General features: G+C 32.5%; 1 protein-coding gene across 1 annotated transcript in view; it reads right to left on the bottom strand.

Moving 5' to 3' along the window:
• LOC139524015 (uncharacterized) overlaps positions 1–19821 on the bottom strand; it is a 37915-nt gene extending 18094 nt beyond the window's left edge. Inside the window, exon 1 of the mRNA XM_071318534.1 lies at positions 19736–19821. The gene's annotated coding sequence lies outside the window, so the exon portion shown is untranslated. The remainder of the gene's footprint in view (positions 1–19735) is intronic.
• Between the last annotated feature and the right edge of the window lie 3911 nt (positions 19822–23732).

Below are 23732 nucleotides of genomic sequence, written 5' to 3'. Positions count from 1 at the left end.
ATTCACTCTGCCCCCAAAGTCCACTAGTGATCCGGACTATAGATTCGGGGAGTTTATACCCCTATTTTGTTGTTTAATGGAAGAATGAGTGATATTAGACATCCCTGTTCAATCTAGTTTGTCTACATTTGTGGTTGCACTGGCCCTACTGTCACCTGATGTGTAATATTTGCCTGGATCAATGTCAATCAATTGGTTTGAGTAACACAGTAATTCAAATTGAAGTTGGTCCCGTAACTTTGTCACACATCCAGGAGAGTTGCCCTGGTAGCAACTATAAACAAAACGAGCTGCTCGTCTCTGTACTTACTCTATATCACGTGTGATGGTAATGTGTTGAGGATCACATACCGGGGAAGCATACTTCAGATATATGCTTAACAATATATATTCAATTACAAAAGCGGGTATCGTATAAAGATAAATCCAAGTCCTGATATGCCAACAACATTTCCATAGCCAGGTCTTTTCATTTTGACATGACTCGTTTTTTTGTATACATAAACATACACATATTGAAGGGGAAAAGTTGCTAATTCCACAATCTTCATTTATATCTGTCCATAAAATGTGAAAAATTACTGAGAAATGAAACAAAATCATGGTGATGTTCACACTAATCATCATCTTGCCGTGTATTTTTAATTATTTCTTCTTTAATTTAGAAATTTTGAATGGAAAATAATCTCACAATAGAAAATAGTAATATAAATATACAAGGTGGTCGGGTGGTCTAGCGCGCCGAGCATAGTGCAAGGAGATTTGGTGCCATTTTATCTCAGTAGAATCATTTTGAATCCAGCTAGGGAATAACATAAATTCGAACACAAATTTGGTGTCGCAAATTAACAGATGTAACATTGTTGGGCTTTTGTTAAGACAAATTACATATCGATAACATTGGCATACAAGTAACAAATAAAAAAATAAAAAACCAGAATTCCGACATTTTCTATGCCATTGTGTGGTCCGTCTACGTACCTGATTGATAATATCGAGTATTAACATTGTTTGGCAGGATACTGTAAACAGACTGAACTTTAGTGTTTTAAGGTGGTTCATAATAGTTATCAAAGGTACCAGGTTTATAATTTGATACACCAGACGCGCATTTTGTCTACTTGACTCATCAGTGACACTCAGATCAAAATAGTTATATAAAGCCAAACAAATACAAAGATGAAGAGCATTGAGAACCCAAAATTCCAAAAGGTGGTGACAAATATGGCTAAGGTAATCTACTCCATGGATAAGAAAATCCTTAGGTTTTCGAAAATTTCAAAGTTTTGTAACAAGAGATTATAAAAATGACTATATAATTGATAGTCATGTCAACACCGAAGTGCTGACTACTGGGCTGGTGATACACTCGGGGACGAAACGTCAACCAGCAGTGGCATCGACCGAGTGGTTTAAATAGTTATCAAAGGTACCAGGATTATAATTTAATTCGCTAGACGCGCGTTTCGTCTATCTGACTCGTCAGTGACGCTCAGATTAAAACAGTTGTATAAAGCCAAACAAATACAAAGTTAAAGAGCACTGAGGACCCAAAATTTCAAAAGGTGGTGCCAAATACGGCTAAGGTAATCTATAGCTACTCCAGGGATAGGAAAATACTTAGGTTTTCGAAAAATTAAAAGTTTTGTAACAGGAAATTTATAAAAATGACCATATAACTGATATTCATGTCAACACTGAAGTGCTGACTACACGGCTGGTGATAGTACCCTCGGGGACGAAACGTCAACCAGCAGTGGCATCAACTGGGTGGTGTAAATAGTTATCAAAGGTACCAGGATTATAATTTAATACGCTAGACGCGCGTTTTGTCTACTTGACTCGTCAGTGACGCTCAGATTAAAATAGCTGTATAAAGCCAAAAAAATACAAAGTTGAAGAGCACTGAGGACCCAAAATTCCAAAAGGTGGTGTCAAATACGGCTAAGGTAATCTACTCTAGGGATAAGAAAATACTTAGGTTTTCGAAAAATGCAAAGTTTTGTAACAGGAAATTTATAAAAATGATCATATAATTGATATTCATGTCAACACCGAAGTGCTGATGAAACCCTTGGAGACTAAACGTACATCAGCAGTGGCATCGACCCAGTGGTGTAAATAGTTATTTATCAAAGGTACCAGAATTAATAATTTAATACGCCAGACGCGCGTTTCGTCTACTTGAATCATCAGTGACGCTCAGCATAACACTACAGGGAAATAATTCTGTAAAAATCAGCTGAACGTTTTAATCACGTTACATTGTCAAGGAAATATTAAGCTACTCGATGGTCAAAATTAGTGTTTGTCAAACTACTTTATACATGAATTAAAAGAAATTTTTCCTATAAAGTCTGTGCTTCAAGTTTATGATTTTTATTTATAATTTTTCAAATGGTCAAAGTGAAACAAAATTTTATAAAAAATAAACGAGCCAAATTAATTTTAGTCAAAATATTAGGTACCACATAGATATCAAACAAAATATCATTATGCTCAATGACTACCTTTATAATGAACATTCACCTTAGTCTCTCATCTCTTTATAATCAATCAAGAAATAACAATCATTTCGAGGTATTTTTGATATGAAAAATATGGTATCCATGACGATTTTAATAAAACATATATTAATAATAATAATAATAATAATGATTTATTTTATTATAGTGTCACATATTTGATCAGACATATATACACAATATCATAAACAACACAAAATAAAAAGATCAAATACCCAGCCTTATGTAGACTTACGAGACACTTATGTACAAACATTTCTAAAATCAAAAAGTTAAAAGGTTTCATTAAACAAGTCATTGTAGTCTAAATGTTCAAAAATTCAAATTCTAAAAATTTTAAAAAGATTTAAAAAGATAAACTTATCTTCATACTGAGCTTTAAAAATAAGAAATAACAATAGAAAAATATTAATTATCACAGATAAACTTACAAAAAAGTAAACGTTTTTCCAAAATGACTAAATAATTTGAGTTAAAATCACTGTTTATAAATATAAATAGAAAAACATTAAATATTTTTGCTTGATAAATTCTCATGTGCTAAATAGTTTTCGTCTCTGAAAAGATTTAAAAATTGCATATGACAAAGAAGTTTGTATATCTTCACAAGACATTATTTCGATAAATTTACTGTCCATATCCAAAGTATCGAAGCTATCAATTAAAGTTCTAGCTTTAGCAAACAATTCAAATCTAATATCGTCATATAATGGGCAAAACAACAAAAAATGTTTTTCACTTTCAACATCGTTGCTATTACATAGTCGGCATAGTCTTTCATCTACTGGTGTTCGCGGTCGGGCATATCGTCCTGTCTCGATCGCCAACGGCAGAGACCCGCTACGGAACAGGGTAACAGTTCGACGCACATTTTTGGGGAGTTGTAGCTTAAGGTATCGCTCAGTTTTAACGTTTGCTTTGTATAAACGGTATGTCCTTAATTTATTTCCGTTTACATTGTTCGAATCGTCAAATAACGCTTGTTTGAATTCATCGTTATCAACCACATCAAAGCGTTCCTTTATTGTTCGCATAACAGTTTTTGTAGAAAATAATGTATCATTAAGAATAGCAGTGGCATCAACGGTTTCCGCAAAACGTTTCACTTTAACGTACCATCCTTTACGTCGATTTTTAGTCCACTCGGTAATCTTTCGAGTTAAACGCGTATCATCAGATCGCAATATCCGACTTAATAATCGTATACATGCAGTTCTTTGTTTCGTAAAACACGAGGTCCAACCCATATCTCCTCGAATCGCAGTATTTGCAGTGTACCTTCCAACAGACATGAAAAATTTAGCTGCTTTGTTCTGAATAGAGTTTATTACTGAATGCACTTTTGTGCCCCATATTCCCGAACAATAAAATAACACTGGTTCAACCATAGTAGAGTACAACTTGGAGTATACAGAGTGTGTCATTCCACCTGCGCTTATAAATTTGCCATATAACGCACCGAGTGCTCTGCTCGCTGATTTTGATAGTTCACGTACGGCTTTGTCGAACGTTAAATGTTCATCTAACCACATGCCTAAATATTTATATGATGTAGCATACGCAATGTTTTGTCTGGAGCAAGTAAAGTTAAAGTTACTACGATCGATAGATGGATTTCGGAAATGCACTACGTTACTCTTGGACGGATTAACATCAAGCTTCCACTGACTACACCAATCGGAGACAACATCCAACATTTTTTGCAGACTACCTTCATCGGGTGCAATAAGCGCTATATCATCGGCGTAAAGAAGGATACTTAAAAGATCATCTCCTATACGAATGCCGCACTGTAGATTGTTAATGCGTTCGGCCAAGTCATTAATATAGATCGCAAACATTGCCGGTGATAACAAACACCCTTGTTTCACACCACAGTCAACATCAAACCATGGAGTGTATCTATCATTCACGCGGACTGTACATTTGACATTCTCGTAAAGTGACTGTATGGCGGATAGGAATTTTCCTTGAATACCTGCACGTCGTAGTTTATACCATAAAAGGCTTCTAGATACAGAATCAAACGCCTTCCTCATATCTATAAAACTGACGAATGTAGACTGTTTTGATATTTTTCTGTTTGTTATAACTGAAGTAAGGCTATATATATGCTCTTCACAGCTGCGTTTTGGACGAAAGCCATTTTGTTCCTCACACAGGATATCGTTGTCCTCTAACTGCTTACATAAACGGAAATTCAAGACACTACAGTAGATTTTGCTCGGTACGGATGTAATCGTGATTCCCCTGTAGTTTGTTGGGAGGCGTTTATCGTTTGTTCCCGGTTTTAATATGGGATTTACAACTCCAGATGTCCACTGTTCAGGCACTTTACCCAGTTCAAAACAACCGTTGCATATAACATGCAGTAAGTCGATCGCACTTTCATTCTTTAGCACCTCTGATGGAATTTCATCATATCCAGCTGCTTTGCGTAATTTCGTATGTTCAACGGCTTTAACTATTTCATCACGAGTTATGTTATTATTAAGATCAGGTAAATCAGTTATGTTTCCCTCATTGACTAAATTATCGAGATCGTCGTTGTCATCATTTCTTGCGTACAATGTTTCAAAATCGGACTTCCAAGTATTGAGAACGTCATCCCTGTCTGTATTTACCGTACCATCCGGGTTCACGATTTCCCATGGTATATTTTCCGTTCTTTCGTTTGCAATACCCAGTTTTCCTATACTTCTCCAGAAATCACGCTTACAATTCGAATTCAGCTGCTCTTGTAAATCTCTTTCTTTCTGAATGTTGAATTTTCTTTTAAATTTCCGGTTAAGTTTATCGAAATTTTTCCTTTCGTAGCAGTATCTATCTTTCATGTGTTTTTTACGTTGTGGAGATCCATGAAATTTCAGCCATTGTTTTTCATATTCGCAAGCAGTATTCCACTGTTTCTGTAGTGTTTCGTTCCAATACGGTTTATAAAAGGATTTCGACCTTTTGTTTTGTATTTGTTTCACCACTGGTAATCTATTGCTCATTTCACGTTGGACAAGCTCTTGAAATTCATTATAAGCACTTTGGATATCCTGGTCGACGTGAATAAAATTTTCTATTTTCGTAATTGTGTCTCGAACCATTTGTTGCACACTTTCGTCGGTAAGAAAATCATTTGGAACGTTTTTGGTATTGCGTTTGATCCTTTTACTGACTTTACAATCGTAGTTTTCACTATTTTGTTTCATAACACATTTAATATCACATAGTAGGATGGAATGATCTGGGATACTTTCCGGGTGATAATTCACAGAATCAATTACATCTGACATTCGTAATACTTTAAAATCTAAAATACGGTTTAATTGCTCATACGGCACACAAAAATAATCCACAACAGACTTTCCGGCTGGTGATATATATGTATAATCGTTAACGCCTAAACGACCATTTAGCATAGCAAAATTGACATCTGATGAAAAATCGCTAAATAGATCTCCATATAGATATTGATGATATGACCTTGTGTTGTTAAGATAGATTTTTTTATTTTCTTCCGAGCTTGTACATGTTTGCGATGAAAGGTACCATGTTAATGGTTTTATCAATGAGAAATAAGTTTTATGAAAAAAATATCAAGTACATAATTTGTATCTTTGACAAAATTAGTTTCTTTATGAACTTGAATTGAGAAACCATTCCCATGCTCGTAATACCTATTTTTAAAGTCAAAACGGCTTCTAGCATGCGCAGTCAATCTTCTTAATCGGAATATCAGCCATTAGATTGAGTACTTGAAACTTATACATAAAAAACACAGTAAACCAAAGTCTGAGCAACTCCAACCCCATAAAAGTAGAAGTGATCTGAGGTGCTCCGGAAAGTCCTGCTCAATATATGACACAGTCGTGTTGATAATTATCTATTCTTAAAATAAATGTTTTGTGAAAATCGTAAATGATGTTCCGAATGAAATATGCATTTTAAATGAGGAATGAAATTCATTTTGTAAGACCTTTGATCTGTATGAAAATGAATATGTGATTTATTGTATTATTCCAATAGTTTTACGTATAAACAAAACAAGCATCTTGAAAAGAGTCTAAACGATCTTACTCTTTTTGATATAGTTTTGAAAACAACATGAGTCATCATTTAATCAAAGTATGAACGAATTCTATCGTTGTTTAAAAAACAAAATAAAACCCCTCCTCTACTTTACTTGAACAGATATATGTATTAAAGACTGTATAGTTGTCCTGTTTATGCTATGAAAAGTAAAATAACCACCAAAAAAAATTTAAAAATTCCGAGAAAATTCAAAACTGAAAGTACCTAATCAAACTGAAGCTCGAACACATCAAACGAATGGATAACAACTATCATATTTCTCACTTTTCTTTTGTAGAAAATGTTGTATAAAACCTGGTGTTATAGCTAGTTAAACCTCTCACTTGGATGACAGTCAAATAAAATTCCATTATTTTGAAAACAATGTTGGAACCAAACAAACGAACATAAAAAGTAAAAATGTCAAAAAAGGTTACGAAATGCGCATCTGGTGCAAGAAAATTGGTACCGTTGATTTTATTACACCAGTCAACATTGTGTTATAATCTTTATCGTTATAAAAACAAACAAATATGTAACAAAGAAACACACTTTGTCTATACATGTGCTAACAAAGAAAACACTTGTCATATTACTGACTTTGTACAGGCATTGTTTACGTTAAAAAGGGTGTATTTAATCTGGTTTTATAGCTAGCAATTTAAGAGAATGAGTATATGCTATGATTTCATTTTCACATGAAACATTTCACAATGCCAAAAACGTTTACACTGACTAGTGTATGTCTCTTCCATACAAGATACTGACCTGTGATTTTATGAAGTTACACACGACCATAATTTCCTAAACATTTGTTAGAATGAGCTAGTTTTTTTTATATATACGGCAGCTGTGTTATTTGAGCAGTCAAATGGCATTGACTGTATATTCAAATGTAATATACAGTCACTGACCATATATCACCTTGTTTATGACGCTGACAATGGGTTTCCGTAGAGTTTTTTTTTATGACGTCAATAAAACATGCAGGTTCGCGGAAATTTAACGTCATCTTCTCCAAATAAAAAATCGATGGTTTTTACCCTAAAAAGCTCATTTAGAACAGTTATGAGAGTTGCAGTATATAAAGAATAACCATACATTGTCTCGAAATATCAATGTTATTTGTACTCGGCTCTAAACAGGTAGAAATGCTCGTCACAGCTTCGCTTTCTACCTGTTTCTAAGCATTGTACAAATAACATTGATGTTTCGAGACAATATATGGTTATTATATATATATATTTTTACTATATAAGTTTAAATTATTGATTGTTTACAGGAGGGGGGATAAGACAAGCTCGTTTTAAAACAAATCATGTTAGTTTCAAAAAGTGTTCAATCATAAATAGTACCAAGAAAATATGATTTGATTTAATCAAGCAGTATATAACTGATATAACTATTCATTTATTTAGGTACGAATAAACTAAGCCAAAAGGCTGATGTAGTACACAAAAAGGTGCAGGCAGTTTAGTTGAATTTTAAATATATCTATGATATGTTTTAAATTGAAAACATTTGTATTTTCAGTTGATAATTGATTTCCTTCCTATGATACACTTTTATTCTTATGCTGACACTGATTAAGGATACAATATGGCAATAAAAAAGTGTTTTTGATTTATTTATTGCATATGTATATAGCGTATAAATTTGAATTGGTGTTCCGACTTGATGCAGAGATACTGTTATGCTTCAACTGTAACTCCAAACATGTTGCTGAGTAAAAAATAAGATATCGTGACTTCCGTTTAGTATATTAGATATATTTGTTCTATTGTTCTTTTATATCACAATGACATCCAATCAACAACAACTCACAAAGGATTGATTTGATGACAGTCTTATACAATACACGTAGTATCCCATTGATTAATAAAAATACAAATAATGAAAGACATCTCTGTTTTGTAACAAATTAGAAATCTTAAATTTTCCCCGAAGTAACCCCTCAATTCAACATGATTAATTGGTTATAATTTACTATTTACGATATTTCCTTTTCCTTAATGTGTTACTGAGATGTAAATAATTCCTATATTAAAAAAAAGCTCGGTGAATTTGTTGATTAAATAATTCGATGATGCGCACGCGCTGTTAAATTGTTGCTTAATATAATTTGAATAATAGTTCATAATTGGAAACTGAAATATGAGGTTGGTTTCAAAAGATTTAGATTTTTAAAAATCTTTGTAAAATGTGATATATTGTCACTGGTAAAAGCATGCTCTACCAACTGCCAACATATACAAGTTAAAACATATTTTGAAAAGACAAGAGATACCAGAGGGACATTTAAACTCATAGACAGAAAATAAACTGACAACGCCCTGGCTAAAAATAAAAAGACAATCAGACAAATAAAAGTAAAGAAGACACACCATAAAAGACTAAGCAATACAAACCTCACCAAAAAACTGGGGCTATCTCAGGTGCCCCGGGAGAGTAAGCAGACCCTGCTCCACATGTGGCACCCATCGTGTTGCTAATGTTATTACAGATCCGGTAAACACACCTCAGGCTGTTATTTTATGTAAAGTCCGGTTATCGTAACCATGTGTTTGATGTCGTTTGCCTTATTTCTTTGTTTATTCTTTTTGGTGTTGTCGGTACTGTGGTCTATTTAACTGTCTAGTATTTTAGTGATTTCTGTTTTCGTGTTAGTGTATTGAATTTACTGAATAAGATTTAGTACCTGACTTTTTTAGGAGGGCGGATTTAAAACCTTCCTACTCACTTTGAAAATAAATCATGTGAGCATTAGAGTGTTTGATTATAAACAGTATCAAGAAAATGTATTAAAATGACTTATATGAAGTTAAAAGGTATGAATGAACTGCGATAAAAGACTGAGCTAGTGCATAGAGGGCGCAGGCAGTTTAGTTGAACTTTAAATATATCAGGTATAGCTTTCAATTTAAAAACAACTAATACATGATTGTATTTCTTTGTTAAACTTTTATTCCTATACTTACACTGATTTAGGATATGATATTGCAATATATAACAAAGTGTTTTTGTTTTTATTTATTTATTGCATATGTATATAGTGTACAAATTTGAATTGATATTCCGACTTGATGCAGAGTGTTATACTGTTATGCTTCAATTGTTATTTCAAACATGTTGCCGAGGAAATAAATAAGCTATCGTGACTTCCGTTTAGTATATTAATAGATATAGGAAGTGGTGTGAGTACCAATGAGACAACTCTCCAACTTCTCCAAATAACAATTTTAAAAAAGTAGACCATTAGAGGTCAATGTACGGCCTTCAACACGGAGCATTAACTCACACCGAACAACAAGCTAAGTATATTTGTTCTTTTGCTCTTTTATATGATAATGACATGCAAAGAACAATTACTTACAAAATATTGATTCTGTGACAGTCTTATACAATACACGTAGTAAATTATCCAATTGATTAATAAAAATACAAATAATAAAAGACTGATTTGTAACGAATTGGAAAACCAAAATTTTCCTGTAATAACCCCCTCAATTTAACATAGTTAATGTAATCTTATGACTTATAGTTTGTTCCTTTATCTTATTAATGGCCTTTTTTATATTGAAGATACTAGTTTTTCGAACTTATGACAAAAGTAAATTAAATAGCTGGCTCTTAAGTGCCTATATCACACACTTAGATCTTTTTGTATTTTCAAAGTAACCAAGATTGAAGACAATAATATACTGCATGACCATAATCTCTTTCTGTTGATTTTTTTCTGTTTTATAGTCTCTCTCTATCATATACACCTTTTGCCCAGAACACGAAGGGTCTAATCGTCATTTATGGGTAATACATGCTGTCAGAAAGTAACTAGCAATTTCATCTAGTTTTTTTTTCAGAATTCAATAATTGATATTGAAATTATTTATTTTTCAAATTTTTATTTTTGACTTTAGAGATAAAATGCAACAAAAACAACATCAAAAATTAAAATTAAATAAATAGACAACTAAGTATAGCAATTCGTGAATTTATAAAGACGATGAGATAATGTTACTAAATAATCTATAAAATATTCAAGATGTTTAAGTCTAGTCATAATATACCTTAATAATACTTTTAATACATAATTCATAGTATATACTGTAATTGAAAAACTTGAGAAAGGAAATTCATCGGATATGATTTACACAACACTGTACTTAAAAGATAAATATCATTTGCACTTTACTAAACAAAAAGTTTACTAAGTGTTGTTGTTAAAATACCTTTGTAAGTATATTAATTTTTCGACGAAAATGTGTTTTAAAATATTAGAGATTTTTTGCTGACATTTGCATGCGTTAATGCTTGGACTATTATACTAACCCAGGTTCATGTGACAACCTTTAGATGTTGTCTGTTTTTTATTAAGCAGTTGCAGTCCCTTTAAGGTGGAACCCAACACTTTAACTAACATTATAAATTTTGCTCGTTTAATTTTCTTAAATTTTGACAAAGTATTTACTTTGACCCTTTTACAAAAATATGAAAATTTCAAAAAGTTTGAACCAACCGTTTTATCAGAAAAATTACTCTGGTTATATAGCAGTTTGACAAGCACCAATTTTGATCATTCAGAAGCTTAATATTCCCTTTACAACACAACGTAATTAAAACGTTTAGCTGTCTATCAGAGTTATCTCCCTGTAGTGTTAGGTACCACCTTAATGTCAGGTTTTTGTGTCAATAGTTTGAATATTCCACAAATAAATCTATTCTTTGGTCTGTGTGTTGGTTATATCTGGATAATTGAAAGTTATTTTCCAGTAGGTTTCTTTTTAAAGCTAGTTAGGATTTTCTTTCATTAAATAAGATATTCTGAAAAAAAATCTATATTTATGTGTATATTGCTTATATGACCACAAGAAGTATTCGGAGGTCAACTCGATAGTTAATTAGATGGTGTCAAGACTGAAATACACACGAAACGAAGCTGCATTTTATCGAAGCCATGCCTTGTAAATAGTTTATTTTAGACTTTTTACATGGTTAAAAATCAAATATGAGAATTTGAGTCAAACCTGTGAACATAAACTTGACAGCTAGTGCCCCTTTAAAAATTTCATTTATTTTTGTTTGTCAATATGAATATTAAAAAAGGGAAATATGCAAAAGGATTGTTGTAAATAATACAGAAACAGCAAAACAAAATAATAAAATCATTTTCTGGTTAATATAGATACAAATACTTATGCACTTAGTAACTATAAGTAAGTGTGTGGCGATTTTTTTTTACAATCAAATTTCACTTGACATTCTTTTTTAAACTACGATCTTGAAATGTGTTTAAAATGAGATAAAATAGATAACCACTTAAATCACATCCTAAACATGACAACAGCAAGGGAAATCATACCCCTTGAATGTCCGATGACTCTGTTCTAAATTTGACCGACAGTTTACGATCACACACAAGACGACTGATGTGTCACGTGATTAACAATGAAAACAACAAGTACTAAATGGCATGGGTCCGAAGCAAACTATAAAAGCTATTCCAAATCCATTTAAAAGATACGCAGTTGACCTGATAATTTCTCACTCGACCCTTTGCATCAAAGGGAGACAAATTAAACGCATACTATCCCAGTCAAATAACCATTCCGTTACTTTCAGAATAATAGATAAATAAAATTTAAAGTTTATTTTTGTCAAAAGAACAGTGGGATATTAAGCAACAACTAGTCAGTTAATCGAACATGATTAAAATTGAAAATAACACTTAATAATGATACAAAAATATCTATTAGATGTCAAAGCCAGTAACAATGAGATAACGAACTGACAGATACCTCGAACTGTAACCGGTTGAACTGAAAGGTTGAATTGATGCCGTTGTATTTTACGAAACATATTTTGAATTCTGAATCTCGGTTCACCTCAACTTTATATAAGCTTTTGAAAGAAAGACCCTGCATCTTGGTCGAGTTTGGAGATTTTAGCATGGATAATCAATCGTACTAAAGATACATAAATGGTCAAAATTCAAATCTTGTGCAATAAACTAATGTTATTGAACTGAATTGTGTTTTTGACATGAATGATGAAAGTAGTTCGAGATTATGTGTTTAAAGTTAATTAATATAGTACGATTGATTCTCCATGCGTAAAACTTTTAGGAATTATTGATAATTTTGGTCTTCCATGCTCTTAAACTTCGTACTTTATTTGGTCTTTTTAACGTTTTTGGATTCAAGCGTCACTAATGAGTCTTTTGTAGACGAAACGTGCGTTTGGCGTAAATACAGAATTTAATCCTGATATCTATGATGAGGTCATTGGTAATGTTTCTCAGTTGATATAAGAACCACATGAGTATTAAAAGAACATTGCACGAAAAAGCCGTTCTTTTATTTGAAAATCCTTAATATTTTTATGAAACTAAAATTGATGACATATAGGAATGTTAAGGTGGTACCCAACACTTTCACTAAAATAAATTTGGCTCGTTTGATTTTCATAAAACTTTGACAAATTATTTACTTTGACCCTTTTACAAAAATATAAAAATTTCAAAAAATTTGAACCAACCGTTTTATCAGAAAAATTACACTGGTTATATAGCAGTTTGACAAACACTTATTTTGATCATTGAGAAGCTTAATATTCCCTTAACAACACAACGTAATTAAAACGTTTAGCTGATTTTACAGAGTTATCTCCCTGTAGTGTTAGGTACCACCTTAAAGTTATGTTGTGGAATAAAAATGTCAAATGTGATGTAGCTTGCCTTGATATAATTTTTATACATATATAGATTCCTACACTGCAAAACGTGTGTTACGATACTTCTCCACTCGAGACAGTTAACCTTTATTATTTAAAGAGCAAGATTTGCCGAGCCTATCGGAATCTATTTCTCTAATGTTTTGTTTTCTTCTTTTTAAAAGATTTTCAGAAAGTTGTGTTCTTTAAATGCGACGTCATCAGGCATGGTCGCTTTTTTTCATGACGTCACAAAAGAAAAATATAGCAAAAACCAAGAAATTTTGACATCATAATCAAATTTAGACTAATCATTTGCCGAGAACAGATATTTATCACTAGGGAGGAGAAATATTTTTCTCACACTGCTCAAGAAAAGTGAAAATACTAAAAAATCAGAGAAATTATATTATCGCTATTTTACAAAACGCATTTTGTTTTAGCAGGACCTTTACCCTTCCCTTCATATGCTATTTCATCTTCATCTAACCTTAGTAAATCATCTTCAAAAGAAGATTTAGGAGTTTTATCTCCTTTCTCTTTGTGCAGCATGGCGTCCGCCATCTTTGTCAAGTAGTAAATTAATCTCGTTTCACGAACGAAATATTTATAAGATTTTTACTTGCGTAAAAATCTCTTTAGACATATACTTTTATTTAATATAAATAAAATATATGTACAAGTCAATCACATTGACTTAATATATCTTTAAGGAAATCTTTAGTTAGAGGTTGCGCATCGAGATAAACCACGTCCGCTCGACAGCAAAGTTAGCAACACATTGTGGTTGCAGTTGCGCAGTACTATCACATCTAATACCGGAAGTGTTATGACGTAATGGAATTGACATTAATTTGACAACGTCGTCACAGGTAAAATAGCGATCAACAGATTATCATTGGTCTTTGCAACTCGATTGCTTTTCTCACTTTCGCCGTACCAGTTCAAGCGAGAAATTTAATCTCCTTGAGATTATAATCTATAATAATCACTTAAAATTCAGCGTATTTCCTCATGTAGTGAATACTAAATGGAATGAATTTCGTTTTTAACAAGCAAAACTAACATTTTCTTTTTACTTCCTATTTCCTTCTTCCTTAACAGTTTTGGCTTATTATAAACGGGAACGGTATGTTGTATCCTGGGCAACTCAGTAAATTTTTGGATAAACAAGTTTTTAGGTAAAAAAAATAAATGTTTTCCTTTTAAATTAATTTTCTTAATTGTTGGTTTATAAATATGAGTTGAATTTCTAGTCAACAAAACAAAAGTATGGAAAACCTTGGATTACAATATCAGTTTTCATACGTTATCTGCATGCTTGACTATGCTATAGCTACTCATAAAAGATTATTCGCGTACCTTTGATTATTACATAACCAATCGTTCTCATACTCTAGGGTGACACAAAACAGGCTTGTTTTGTACATTAGAACAACACGTTACACTTTTTGTCGTAAACGCTATAGCAACGAGTTGCATCTCATACCGTTGCTCCCGTTCCTCAATAGAACATCTATGATCTATCACCCCTAATATTTTTAGAGGAAATTTTCTACTTCAGTAAACCATAATTGTGCAATCCAATTTAATTTAACAGTTAATAAAAACTGCATTAGGTGACAGGTCAGATAAGATTGTGTATATTTTCAACAGCATAATAAAATATCTAAGGAATTTCTATATTACATGTATAAGAAACGTTTTAACATTGAGAAATGAAAAACTTGCCGAATTTTTCGGTTGAAATATGAACTATAAATATAAACAGTGTCACATAATACGCGTACACAATAAGTCTTGCAAATAATGAAATTTTAAAAGAACTGATGAGAGCTTTTCGTCGTTAGCAGGCTTACATACATGATTTACATATACGGATGTTGATTATGTAACATATGCGAATACAACGAAGATTACTTAAGGGGGTTCGCGGGTCTAAATCATTTATATAGGATTTCTCTATATTTTTCTATAAATGAACTTTATCTTATAGTTAATAGAAAAATAAAATAAAAAAGTGGGGTCACCGTTCATTTGCGCTCACAATCTGCCTTCGAAAGAAGCATACATTTTTGTAAAGGTGTTTTTTTTCTGTTGAAGTAATAGGAGAAATAATGGTAATATCGAAATTAAAAAAAAAAATTATTACAGAAATCGCGAAAATTTTACAATAATTTAGTTTTAGTACAGCTTATATGGAAATTATATTAAAAAAGATAGGTCACCGATGAGTTGAAAAAGACATTTCAATTTTAGAGCCAAAAAATGGCATTTATCCACCAAAGGGAGATAATTTGGAACTTTTTCAATGATGTATACATTTTGAAAGTCATCTGGGGCCAACACGAATTGATTGTTTTGAATGATTTATGTACCATATGATAAAGTAACAACTTAAAAAGGAAATAAATAAAATTTGTAATGAAAAACAAATGTTTGATTTTTTTCTGAAATTTTTATACCCTCGAGCCTCCTTAACATGTATTCGCATATGTCACATAATCAACATCTGTCATATAGCATAAACAAAATCACAAATATACTAATGTATTTAACATATTTCGTTTTTTTTTTCTCTCGATATATTAAACATTGCACAAAAAATCAATTAAAGGTATAAAGTTTTTCATTTCATTTTACATAAAAGCACTCGAGAGGAAATTTTATTTCGTAAAATTTCGCTGATTTTCAAAGCATAGTAAATAATATATTTTACATCATATCATAATTATAGCCATATTCAGTCATTCAAATTGGATTGGATGATGTAAAATCGGAACAAACGAGAAAAAAAGGTATATAAAGAATAATACACCTTCCCAAATGTAACTATACAATTTACGATTTTTTACAGACATATCCAAATAATGTATGTAATCTGGGGATTTTATTTTTTGAAATTTAGTTTTTTTTTACGCTAACAACCTTTAAGATACTAATAGTTAAAAATCGTTAGTTTTTTCTGCTTTGTATGAATTTGTTGAGTTAGGCCCTTTTCAATTGATTTTTATCGCTTTTTTTTACTTATGTTGTACTGTCACACTATCTCATATAAGAGCAAGGTTAGAGCCTTCAAGCATGTGTATTCCGCCATAGTCTATAAAATCATCTTAGATACCAGGATTAAATTTTGTATTTACGCCAGACGTGCGTTTCGTCTACAAAAGACTCATCAGTGACGCTCGAATCCCAAAAAAGTTTAAAAGGCCAAATAAAGTGTATATGCCTAACTTGTAATTAAGTGGTAGCCGTTTTTTGGCTGGTTCTCATATTTATTTTTTCTTTTATTGTTTCGCATAGATTTTTTTTTGCGTTTTGCACATACACCATGTTTGTCCATTCTCTATATGTGCATGTCCCGCAAACTGTTTTGTTATAATAATTAGGTCGTGAGTATCTAAAGTGTTTAGCGTAAAAAAAAAATAACATGTAAAAATAAAATTGAATGGTTTCATATTTTGTTTTTTATGTCGGGGCCTTTTTTAACCCACTATACGGTCTGGGCTTTTCTAGTTGTTGAAAGTCATATGGTTTCCTTTAATTGTTGAAAGTCATATGGTTCCAGACCGTATGAGTATTAGGACCATAGGGGTACGGTCTGGACCATAAATGTACTTTTTCAAAATACTCATACGGTAGGACCGTACGCGTACGATTTGACTAATATTAAGAAGTTGGTCAAGTTTATTAGATACAAATGCATATAACAGATCAACATAGTACCTTTATTCTCAAATTATTACACCCCAGATCTATTGTTATACTTCATAGTTTCTATTTTTGAAACACGTGTAAATTGAATAGATCTATTGTTACGAATAACAATGGATTTTGACCACAAGCTGTGACAGCAGAGATTACCGGAAATCCCTGCTTCTACATCCCGCAAATAAAGTCCATTGTTATCCGTAACAATAGAAATTGATAATTCTTTAAATAGCATTAACATAAGAAATAAAATTATAGTGCTCACTACAAACTGTTTTAAGATATTAAGAAAAAAAATTAAGCATCTATTTTGAATACCAAAAAAAAATCCTTTAATTACTCCTTTGCTGAAAGTAATATTTTGTATCCCAGTCATATGTTTCTATTAAAAAGGGGGGATTCAAAGTCTCGGACACCCTCGTTATCCAGTGGCTGATCCGGGGTAGGGGTTCCGCGGGTTGGACCCGATTTAAAAGACCAATGTATTTGACTGATTGGTACCCCAGCCCCTTTCTGTTGAGTTGGGAACCCCCAGCTGGATTAGCTGCAGAACCGTAGTTCATAGGTTCTTTTGTTATTTTTTGACTTTTTGCGGACCACCATAGTCCGCAAAAAGTAAAAAAATAACATAAGGACCTATGAGTTACGGTAGTCCGCAAAAAGTCAAAAGATAACATAAGGACCTATGAGCTACGGTTTCGCAGCTACAACTGGATCAGCCCCTCTCCCCAAAAGAGAGAGTTACAGAATATTAAATCTGTATCTTTGTATGCTGAGCGTGTCTGGTAGTAGGGTTTCTATTGCAGACGCACTTATCCCTTTGTAGGTTCGAATATGAATGTTCATTAATTCTCGACAAGTGGGGGGCCGGGGGGGGGGAGGGGGCTTTTTTCTCTCTATAAAACCGTAAGATAAAAAATATAGTTAGCATAACCTTTATTAAACTGATACAAGTAAGTACTTTCAGTTATACTATTGCCTTTATCTTTAGTCTCTTCTACCAAATCCAACGCTTGCAAACAAATGTCGTTCGTTTCATACCCTTCCATATTGACAACTGCATACAAGGAGCATGACGTATTTTTGTTTGTAATATGAATACACAATACGGTCAACCTTGACCTGCTGATCCATATCAGGGGCGGATCCAGGAATTTGCAAAGAGGGGGGGGCAAAGTTTTTTTTAAAATGTTTGGGACTTTTTATTTACTAAAAAACATAAAATAAGTGTAAAATGCACCTTTTAAACGGTTCGTGACGTGGGGCATGTATATTTTATAGTTGCTGTTATGTATAAGGGTTGAACATTTTTGATGTTGTATTCTCCCCATAAATTGTCTATGATCATAAAATGATAGTATGGGTCAAAAGCTATGAACTGATATATTTGATGTGGGACTTTTCGGTAAAAAATAGACATGGACAATTCTCGCTTGTTGTATGTTAAATTAGCATAAACTCACAGATTTCTTGTTGTAAACAAGATACACGCCGCTATTCGATGAATTTAACAATACGAGCGACACAACTTAAAAAAGGCAAACAAGTAATTTTGATACAGATGTTTGGTTGATATGTTTTCCCCAACAAAATTGAAAATTAACCAAAGGCTACCAATGAGTCTGAAATGACAACGAATTTATGAATGACTGTTGACAAATGAAGACATAAAGGCCACACCCAGCAGGTAGATTTCAGTTTGATCTTGATAAAAGTATTCAATATATCAGTTCATTCAAACCCCCGTCCCCCAAAAAATACGCCCGTTTTTTTATTCATTATGTTCATTTAATGCTATATTGTTCTGTTGGAAATTTTCGTTTCTATTAGCCAAAAAGTGGACAAGATTATTGTTTTCAATCCAAATACGGCCAGAATTTTTTGTTTAAGGCAAAAAGTAGAGCAAGATTTGTTCTCTCAATTATCTCAGACTGCCTCCTCAAACAAATGGTTCGTACCTTGCACTTTAAATCTATCCAGAGCTTATACTGACTGGGGATAATTATTCAGCTATGTTATTTTAAGATAGGCGCGAGCGTGGAATTTTTTTTCATGAGAGTATAATAGAGTATAACTTTCTGTTTGGTTGAATTGTGAAATAGAAGTCAATAAGTTCTTGCTCACTCCCTTGTCGCTTTGAAGGTGTCATGATTTTTCATGCTCAGAATTGCAAATGTGTTCCTGTAATTTGAATTTCAAAATGACTGAGTGAAGTTTTTTCGACGAACTGGTCAACTCAATCATACCGAATCACTCTACTGTGATGCAACTGTCATATAAATGAGAGGTTTAGCGCTATAAAACCAGGTTCTATCCATCATTTTCTACATTTGAAAATGCCTGTACCAATTCAGGAATATGACAGTTGTTGTCCATTCGTTTGATGTGTTTTATCATTTGAATTTGCCATTTGATTAGGGACTTTCCGTTTTGAATTTTCCTCGGAGTTCAGTATTTTGTAATTTTACATTTGACATAATCAGTAAATACTGGCGAAAAATAAATCTTTATATGTAAAGAATTGTCTCATAAAAATTGAATACACGAGAAATGGCAAAGTTCACGATATCTAGTCTTTTTAATCTTTTTACAAAAAAAAAGTCCAAGCAAAAGGGGACATATGCCTTCTACGCCCCCTCTGGATCTGCCACTGCACGCAGTTACTGACAGCTTGTTCAAAGCCAATAACAACTAATAAAAAAATCAAGCGTCTAAGACTGAATTCTTACCAAGATTTCTGTAAATCAGTGTTGATTGAGACCCACTGGAAAGAAATGCACCACTATTATTCTGTGTAACAGATTGTCATTGTAGCGTCAACCAGATTGATTTCTTGTTTTACTTCATTTGAATTTTAAAAGTGTAAAAACAATTGATTTCTTGTCCAAAAATACCGTGTGTTGCACTTAAAAAACATTTTTTCCTGTTTTTTAAAACTTTCTAAATGTTTATAATTACATGATTGTGTAAAACTTTCTAAATGTTTATAATTACATGATTGTGTAAATATACATTCAACTGAACATTCGATGAATTGCATTTATTTCAAACGTGCCAGAAAACATGCACATATTCGAATAAGCTGATATTAATTCAACTGAAACAGGGATGGGAATAAACAAAGTACTGTAAAAGAAAAGTAAGAGTATCTATACTAATAAACGAGAAGACCTCATTTTGTGTGTCGATTCTCTTCCTTCTACAATAAATTAATCATCATGCCTCTGTGATTATCCTATGATTATTCATGAGTTTGGGTTATTTTGGGAGGAAAACGAAAATAAAGGTGTCAGACCACCAATTAAAAAAACCCTATCTGTTCAACCAAATCTTGCAATTTTCACAACTATCAAGATATTTTACCTTAAGTTTAACTTCAAGGAAACCAGATATATCCTGAATTGTACATGTATCACCTTTCTACATGTCAATTTTCAACCGATGTTTAAAGTCTTATATGAAATTTCTGATCTTGAAAACACAGGTACTACCAAACTACCGGTTTTCTGGAAATCTTAAATTAGTGTACTATGTAGCGCATTAATCCTGAATTTTTAACGCAAACTCATAAACAAGTGAATTTTGACTCAAAATGGCCTAAATATATTTCCTTTCACCAAAAGTTTCATTTCTGCATATTTGTTGGTTTGTTTAAGTAAACAATGACATCAGAAGCACTATTTTGTGTCAGAGTACAGGGGCGAATCCAGGATTTTGGAAAGGGTGGGCGAAGTAAATTTGATTTCGCAAAGCGGAGCGAGGCGATTTTTTTTTTTACCTTTTTAGGCTAAAAAACATAATATAAGTGTACAATGAACTTTTTACACGGTTCCTGAAGTTGTGCATGCATATTTTATAGTTGCTGTAAAGTGTATTCTCCCATTATAAAAATATTGGATAGATCGAAAGCTATCGAAAATTGATGTTGGAGTTGGCAGTAAAAAATGGACATGGAAATTTCTCGTTTGTTTATTTAGTAAAACCTCACAATTATTTGTTGTAAACAAGATAGATGCCAGGCTATCGATGAAATTTACAATAGACCGACACGAGATAAGAAACAAACAAACAATTTTTGTCCAAATGTTTGGTTGAAATGTTTCAGCCTACAAGGGAAGTGAGGGTTCCAAATTAACCAAAATCTACGAATGAGTCTGAAAGGACAACGAATTTAAGGATGACGGTCGACAAATGGAGACATAATGGCCACACCAAGCAGGTAGGTTGCAATCGGGCCTTGAAAAAAGAATTCAATATATCAGTTCGGCGAAACAAATATTCCGGTCAGATATGGGATTTATATGCAAACCCCGGCAACAAAAAATAACACCCGTTTATTATTCATCATGTTCATTTTATGCTAAATAATTATGTTTGAAATTTTTGTTTCTAATAGCAAATAAGTGGACAAAATTAATGTTTTCAATCCAGATATATACGACCAGAATTTTTGATTAAGACAAAAATCAGGGTAAGATTTTTTCTCTCAAACATTTCAGATCATTGCCCCCTCAAATCAAATAGTCCATACTTTTAAAAGACATAAAATTCATCTAGAGCTTACTGACTGGGGATCATTATTCTGCTATTTCATTTATAGGCTGGGGCCTTTGGGATTAAACATGTTTTCGTAGATACATAATATTGCTATGGAATTTTCACGAGAGAGTAATAGAGTATTACTTTTTGTTTGGTGGAATTATGAAATAGAAGTCAGTACGTTCCTGCTCAATCCTTTGTTGTTTGAAGCTGTCATGCTTGTCACCTTCATCATAAGCAAGTGTTACTGTAATCTGAATTTCAAAATGACTGAATGACGGGTTTTTTTCGACGCACTGGTTAACACCGCCGTAGCAAATCACATGACGTTGACATAAATAATAATATATTACAGTAAATACGAGCAATAATTATCGTTACTAGAACACACCCGCGAAATCGCGGGCATTCAGAGCGTAGTTTAAAGTATCAGTATGTAAAGTGTTGTTGGAAGAATTTTGTTAAATACAGAATGACGAGAATTTCAGCAAAAGTATCATAAGTCATAGGTTATTGGGGACAAGAAAATGTTTTTTTTACCCTCCACCTTTATTTCCAAAACTTCCAATTTTTGGTTTTCTATCAATTTCAATACGAACATACATTTAGTATGTTATGAACATTTATTAAAGTAAGGAGCCTGTAATTCAGTGGTTGTCGTTTGTTTATGTGTTACATATTTGTTTTTCGTTCATTTTTTGTACATAAATAAGGCCGCTAGTTTTCTCGTTTGCATTGTTTTACATTGTCATTTCGGAGCCTTTTGAAGCTGAGTATGTGGTATGGGCTTTGCTCTTTGTTGAAGGCCGTACGGTGACCTATAGTTGTTAATTTCTGTGTAATTTTGGTCTCTTGTGGAGAGTTGTCTCAACATGGCAATCCTACCACAACTTCTTTTTTTTTGTAATCAATGAATTTTGTAAAAGATTTAATGACTGGAGAATTTCAGAAAAGTATCAAAAGTTCACATGAATAATTTTAGCGCTTATCTGTATATTATGAACATTCATTACTATATAAATAAAGCGTATTTACTTTCAATTCTAAGTTTACTAATCGATCTATGGGGATCATTGATATAGTATACAGACCCTCTCTATTTAATAAACTCTGTGACTGCCGTGGATAGTAAACTTGAAAATGATAGCAGATAAAATTCTGAAAATACACTTTATTCGTAGTATATGTATGTTCAAAGTATACAGAAAAACGCAAACCGGAAGTCCAATCTGACTTAAAATTTCGTACAATGGCGGGACAATACCCGGATGCCTTTTTTCTCGTTTTTCTCCTAAAATAACTCAATCTGAATAATCATATGAATGGATGACAAATGCGACTATGCACTGTACCTATAGGACACAGAGGCGTGTTGATTAATTTATTGTGGAAAGAAGAGAAGCGACACCAAAAATGAGGTCTTCTCGTTTAATAGTATAGATAAGTTAAGAAATGTCGCATAAAAACAAAATACACGGGAAATGGCAAATTTCACGAAGTCTTAGTCTGATTAATATTTCCAAGCAAAAAGGGGAGGGGCATACGCCCTCTACGCCCCCCTCTGGATCCGCCACTGCATATTAACCTAAGGATTTAATTGGAATATGCAAAACAACCTTGACATTGGTAAAATATAATCGCTTGTCAAAGTTTGAACGAAGATAACCAAAAAAGGTTACTATTGGGGTTTCATGTAATAAAAAAAAATCTTATAAATCATGGTTTGATATTGTCAATAAAATATATGCTATCGTTTTTTTTTTCATTTAATAATCAATGTTAACAATATAGATTTTAGAAAGGGGTGTAAGTTAGTTATACACTTTGGGATACGGCGTGTCTGAATAAGAAACACCTCTGGCCTACGGCCGACGGGGTTTCTTATCCAGACACACCTTTCCCTCGGTGTATAACTATTACATATAAAAAGGTTCGATTGTAATTGAAATAAAACTTTACATTTTAACCATTTAAAAAAGTCACGCTAATCAAATCTGTTAATCTCTTAAAAATATTCAGCATGTCGATCAGTAATACATTAATTGAATTATGCTTACTGAAATTGAAGTTATCGGAAGTAAACATATTGTGGGAGGACAATTGGTTTAGAAAATTTAGCAACTTTAAAAAAAAAGCAAATTCTTAAAAACATGCATGAACTGCAAACATGTAAATGTAAATAAATAT

The sequence above is a fragment of the Mytilus edulis genome, chromosome 5, assembly GCF_963676685.1.
Source record: "Mytilus edulis chromosome 5, xbMytEdul2.2, whole genome shotgun sequence".
Classification (NCBI taxonomy): Eukaryota; Metazoa; Mollusca; class Bivalvia; order Mytilida; family Mytilidae; genus Mytilus; species Mytilus edulis.
The sequence above is the reverse complement of the archived record's forward strand: the minus strand, read 5'-3'. Positions and strand labels throughout refer to the sequence as shown.